Source organism: Solanum pennellii, chromosome 7, assembly GCF_001406875.1.
Source record: "Solanum pennellii chromosome 7, SPENNV200".
Classification (NCBI taxonomy): Eukaryota; Viridiplantae; Streptophyta; class Magnoliopsida; order Solanales; family Solanaceae; genus Solanum; species Solanum pennellii.
In genome coordinates this window covers 11,696,201-11,702,620 of record NC_028643.1, presented here as the reverse complement: position 1 = coordinate 11,702,620, position 6,420 = coordinate 11,696,201, and the positions used below count along the sequence as shown (strand labels likewise).

The window sequence follows — 6,420 nt, the reverse complement described above, 5'->3', positions numbered from 1 at the left end:
AATATATAATGATGCACAAAGATAGATTCTCCAAAAGATTACGATATATGTTAGTTTGTCTAACATAAGAGGGGAGATTAGCAGCAACACAAGAATTGTAAATACTCCTATTAAATGTCCCTTAAGGATAGAGTCTACGATATGCATGAAGCATGATAGACTAATCAATTCTAAATAAAATAATCCTTAAAAAAGGAGGAGGATCAAAGAATCAAAATGATCATAATAAGGAGACAATGTGCTCTTGGTGAGCCTATGACATATCACTTTATGAAACCTCATGAGAGAGGTAGCTACCTAAAAATAATGAAGTGATGAAATCTCAATAAGTTATGTCATATTGTGAATAGATAAAAAATGATATATCGTGGATGATATCTTTGATACAATAGCGCGTAATATTATAAGAAATTGTGAGGATATGAATTCTACGTCTACTAAAGCATATCGGTGTAGAAATAATTATCAAGTGAAAAGTGGAATGGTGCATCTGTATAAGTGTAAAACTTATTTGACTTGCAATCTAGGCACTAGAAGATGTTATACATCGAATATTGAATGTTGTCACTTGACAAAATTAATATGAAAATCAAATGAGTTCAATATCTAAAACATATACAAGTTTTTAAAAAACTTGTTTATAATACTCATATATAGATTCAAACAATCGATAATATTTTGTATTTTTTATGAAAGTTGATGACTTGAATTGAAACTCTTAAAGAGTTTTCAAAAGGCACTAAATTATTAGCTTAAAGAAGTTGAAGTAAGGAATTTGCAGAAATAATTGATCCTGAAGTGAATATTCATATGAGGAGATAGAAGGAAACATATTTCGTCAAAACTTTTATACACTCATGAGCTCCCAAGAATGGAGATATCAACATGCAACATGTTATTTCAAGTAATAATATAGTTGATTTATCCAAAAAGTCTCTGCCAACTATAACTTTCAAGAAGATGGTGCACAAGTTTGGAAAATAAAGATTCTAATCTCTGAATTGATGTTGGCATTATTGATGATAGTGGTGTAACTTGATTCTGTTACTGCTTTCTTAGCTTATAGTTTAGCTTATAGTTTAATAGTTTTAGCTTAGCAGTTAGTTGGTGTTAGTTATAACTGAATTCTGCTATTGACAGGTGTACAATTGTGATAGGCTGTGAGTTTAGTTGTAGCATTATAAATATGCACATGGTGCATTGTAAATATATCTTTTTTCAATCAATGAAATCAATTTACATTTTACATCTTCCTTCTCTCCCAAATTAGATCTTTTAGGTTCAATTGCAGATTTTAATTTTTGTCATGGTATCAGATCAGCGAATCCACAGTTAATTCACTCGTCATTTTGTTGATCTGCTTCCTGCAATTCTCTGCGATTCTCTATTTTTGATTTGTGATCCAAAATTTGGGGAAAATGGTGGTGAGCACTGATACGATCGAAGTAGTTGAGAAAAATCAAAATCATCCTTTGTATCTTCTGCAATCTGACACTTCAGGTTCAATATTGACTTCAGTTCATTGGAGAATTATTCATTATGGAGACGATCGATGCTCCTTACTGTTCGAGCTAAAAGCAAATCTGGATTTGTCTTTGGTACCTGTAAAAAGAGTGATTACAGTGCTGCATTAGAAGAACAGTGGGAAAAGTGCAATGCATTTGTTTTATCATGGATTCTAAATCTATTTCGAAGGAATTGATGAGTGGAATCATATACACCAATGATGCAGCTACTGTATGGGCTGACTTAAAAGAGACGTTCGATAAGGTAAATGGATCGAGAGGTTACCAGTTGCATTGAAATATTTGCACTATCACACAAGGTACTTCCTCTATTTCTGCATCTTTCACACGACTAAGACTTCTTTGGGATGAAGTGGATGCCCTTGTAGCACCTCCTTCGTGTGGATGTGATAAATCTATAGTGTATGCAAGTCACTTGCAATATATGAAATTATTTGCATTTCTGATGGGACTCAATGAGTAATACACTCAAGCACGTAGTCAGATCCTTATGATGATTCCGTTGCCCTCTGTGAACAAATCATATTCGATGATCATTTCAGATGAGAGTCAGTGGGTAACAACAGGTTCATATTCAGGAGGAGATTTGGGAATTTCTAATGCTTTGTATGTTGGGAAAGATAAAAGACAGTACACTGGTGGAGGCTCTTATTTAGAAGGAGATACAAGTGCTACTTCAAACACTAGTGGTGGTTCTTTAATCAGGAGGAGATGTAGATGCCTCTACTTCTACTGCCTTATATGCTGGTAGAGATCACCAACAATCAAGACTCTACAATCCAAAAAGGGACTACAATCTGCAGTGTGAGGTTTGCAAAATAAAGGGCCACACCATAGAAACATGTTATTGTGTTGTTGGACACCCACCAGACTACAAATTTAGGAAGAAGTGTGGAAATGCTGCTAATAGGATAAGCAAATGTCAATGCTGTTGAGAATGATTCACTTGGCCAAACTCCTCCTACATTCACACAAGAGCAATATGGTCAAATTCTCCGGCTATTGAACAAGGAGAATTATGTGATCCCAGCAATCAATAAAGCAAGTATGGATCACTCATTCTTTATTAATAATATACTTAAACATTGGGTAGTAGACTCTGGCGCAACAAAGCATATAACAACATCAATACATTAATTGTTTGACATAGTTGCATTAGAATAAAGTGATCAGAACCATGTACAATTACCTGATGGAGGTACTGAGCCAATAACACACACTGGTAGTTATAGATGGGATGATGGTGATGTGTTGGCTAATGTTTTAGTGGTCCCTGAGTTCAAGTATAATCTGATTTCAGTTTCTCAGTTAACCAGGCATTTACACTTCTCAGTAAGATTTTTCCCTTAGTTTTGTGTATTTCAGGAGTTGTTAACTGGGAAGGTTAAGGGGATTGCTAAGGAGACAGGAGGTTTATATTTTCTATTGAATAAAGAGGTTGGAGATGGAAGCAATATAAATACAGCTAGTGCAAAGTTGATGCATATAAATACCAATGAAGATGAAGGCATGTTATGGCACAATAGACTTGGACACCCATTCTCTACTACCTTGAAGAAACTAATTTCCATCAATGATAGACTTGTCAATGATTGTGTTGTATGTCCATTAGCTAAGCAAACAAGTTTACCATTTCCTATATCTACAACTAGAAGTAGTTCTGTATTTGAATCGATACATATTGATGTATGGGGTCCACATAAAATCAGCTCCCATGCTGGTTTCAAGTATTTTCTTACTATTGTTGATGACTATTCTAGATTTACATGGTTGTATTTGCTTCGAGTGAAATTTGATGTTGTTACTGTTTTGAAGTCTTTTATCCAAATGGTTAACACTCAATTTAATCACTATGTGAAGAATGTTAGATCAGATAATGGGGGTAATTTTTTAACATTGAATGCAAAGACTTATTTGCCTCTTTAGGCATAGTTCACCAAAGCTCTTGTCCACACACTCCACAAGAAAATGGAGTGGTAGAAAGAAATCATAGGCATGTGTTGGAAGTAGCAAGGAGTATTCTGTTTCAGGGTGGTATGCCTATCAGGTTTTGGGGAGAATTTGTTGTAGCAGTTATTTACTTAATCAACAGGTTACCTACTCATACATTGAAAGGTAAATCTTCTTATGAAGTCTTCTATCAAAAGGAAGCCTAAGTTGTATCATTTAAGGACTATTGGATGTCTATGTTATACTACCACACTAATTAAGAAAGACAAATTTTCTCCCAGAGCTGCTGCTTGTGTTATGATGGGTTATTCTTAGACCCAGAAGGGGTATCTTCTTTATAATATTGCTCACAAGAAGTTCATGGTTAGTAGAGATGTGGTGTTTAAGGAGAATATATTTTCTTTTAAGGAACTTCATGATGATACAATTCATCTATTTCCAGACTTCATTCAGTCATTAGAACAAGAACAAGATCAAGTTCCCGCAGAGACTGTTGTTATTGATCATATATCTGCAGATTGTTATTGATCATTTACCTGAAGATTCTGAGATGTCCACAACTTTGAATGATACTATAAATGATGGTGTTTGTTCCTGAGAGTCAACCAACCACTAATATCCCTAGGAGATCTAGTAGAACTGTGATTACACCAGCCTGGCATCAAGACTATATCACTCCTGGGAAGCAGATAACTCACTCATTGTCCAACTGTGTTTCATATGAGCATATATCTCACATATAGAGCTTGTTTAAGTAAATTTTCAGCTGTTAGTGAACCTAATTCTTATGAAGAAGCCTTACATGATAAGAAGTGGATAGAAGCAATGCAGCAAGAATTACAACCTCTTGATGAAAATGACACTTGGAATCTAATTCCTCGGCCACATGGGAAGCCTGTAATTAGTTGTAAGTGGATATTCAAAATCAAACATAAGGCAGATGGTGAAGTAGAAAGGTACAAAGTTAGATTAGTAGCAAAGGGGTATAGTCAGACTGCTGGTATAGACTACCAAGAAACCTTTTCTCCAGTGGTAAAGACGGTGACAGTAAGGAATATTGTTGCATTGGTTGCTGCAGAGAATTGGTGTATATACAAAATGGATGTCTACAATGCCTTCTTGCAAGGAGATCTCACAGAAGATGTATACATGGAATTACCTCAAGGTCTACAAGTTGCCACTGATAAACCACCTATGGTCTATAAGCTTGTGAAATCTCTTTATGGGATCAAACAAGCTTCAAGATAATGGAATTTTAATCTCACTGAGACCTTATTGAAATATGGATACAATCAGAGTCATTTTGATTACTAACAATTCACTAAGAATCAAGGAGCCAAGTTAATTATTATCTTGGGCTATGTTGATGACCTTTTTATTACTGGGAATGATGTTGCACTGATTCAGGAAACCAAAGCCATCTTGCATAAGTGGTTCAAGATCTAGGATTTAGGAGAGTTGAAATTCTTCCTTGGCAAAGAATTCAGCAGATCCGAAAAGGGTATCCTAATGAACCAAAGTAAATTTGTCTAAAAGCTCTTAGTTGAAGCAGGCATTACTGGAGGCAAGGCAGCAAATACCCCATTGGAATGTAATATGAAACTCACTATAGCTTTTACGGATGATTGTAGTGAGGAGGAGTTGCATCCGGATGTTACTCAATATCAAAGAATGATTGGGAAGTTATTGTACTTAACCATCACCAGACCAGACATAGCTTACACAGTCCAGACTCTCAGTCAATTCCTACAGAAACCAAAAGCTCAGCACTGGCATGCTGCTCTTAGAGTTCTTAGATATATCAAGACACAACCAGGATTAGATTTACTTATGTCCTCACAGAAGAAGATTCAACTGACTTATTTTTGTGATGCAGATTGGGCAGCATGCCCAAATACCATAAGATCAATGACAGGTTATCTACTAAAGTTGGGAGACTCTCTCATCTTTTGGAAATCAAAGAAACTGGCTACAGTCTCAAGAAGTTCTGCTGAATAGAAGTTTGGCTTGTCTTACAGCAGAAATTGTTTGGCTAACTAATTTGTTCAAAAAATTGAATATTCAGATTGAGGAACAAGTGTCTGTGTTCTGTGATAGTAAGGCAACACTTCAAATTGCAGCAAATCCTGTTTTCATGAGAGGACAAAACACATAGAGATCGATTGACACTTTATTAGGGAGAAGATTCAACAAGGTTTGATTAGCACTATGTACATCCCCACACAACACCAACAAGCAGACATTTTAACCAAAGCTTTGGTAGTCTGCAACATGAATCACTTTTATCCAAACTTGGTGTTCTGAATGTATTCAACACACCTAGTTTGAGGAAAAGTATTGACAATAGTCGTGTAACTTGATTCTGTTACTACTTTGTTAGCTTATAGTTTAGCTTATAGTTCAATAGTTTTAGCTTAGCAGTTAGTTGGTTTTAGTTATAACTGAATTCTGTTATTGACAGGTGTACGATTGTGATAGACTGAGTTTCGTTGTAGCATTATAAATATGCAAATGGAGCATTGTACAAATATCTTTTTTCAATCAATGAAATCAGTTTACATTTCACATCTTCCTTCTCTCCCAAATTAGATCTTTTAGGTTCAGTTGCAAATTTCAATTTTTTCAGTCATTAGGGGGAGTTAATACGTGTTGTACTCTTTTTGTCCTCATAAAGTTTTGTCCCATTGCATTTTCTTTGTCAGGTTTTTAATGAGGCATCCATAATGCGTATTATTAGATATGCATACTCTTTTTCTTTCACTAGATTTTTACCTACAGGGTTTTATCTAGTAAAGTTTAAATGAGGCACATAATCTACCGACATTCAAGGGGGAGTGTTATAAACATATTTTTATTATAGTGAATGTCTAATTATGTGGAGTCCTTTTAGGATATGGTTAGAAATTCTACTTGGGGACAAAGTTAGGTTTCCCCTATAAATAAA

At 35.1% G+C, this 6,420-nt stretch overlaps 1 long non-coding RNA gene across 1 annotated transcript; it reads left to right on the top strand.

The window, feature by feature from the left end:
* The first annotated feature begins 1,231 nt into the window (after positions 1-1,231).
* LOC107024456 lies at positions 1,232-6,041 on the top strand. The gene is made up of 2 exons (XR_001457349.2): positions 1,232-2,571; positions 2,877-6,041. It is a non-coding gene; the product is annotated as an uncharacterized LOC107024456 (long non-coding RNA).
* Positions 6,042-6,420: the final 379 nt, after the last annotated feature.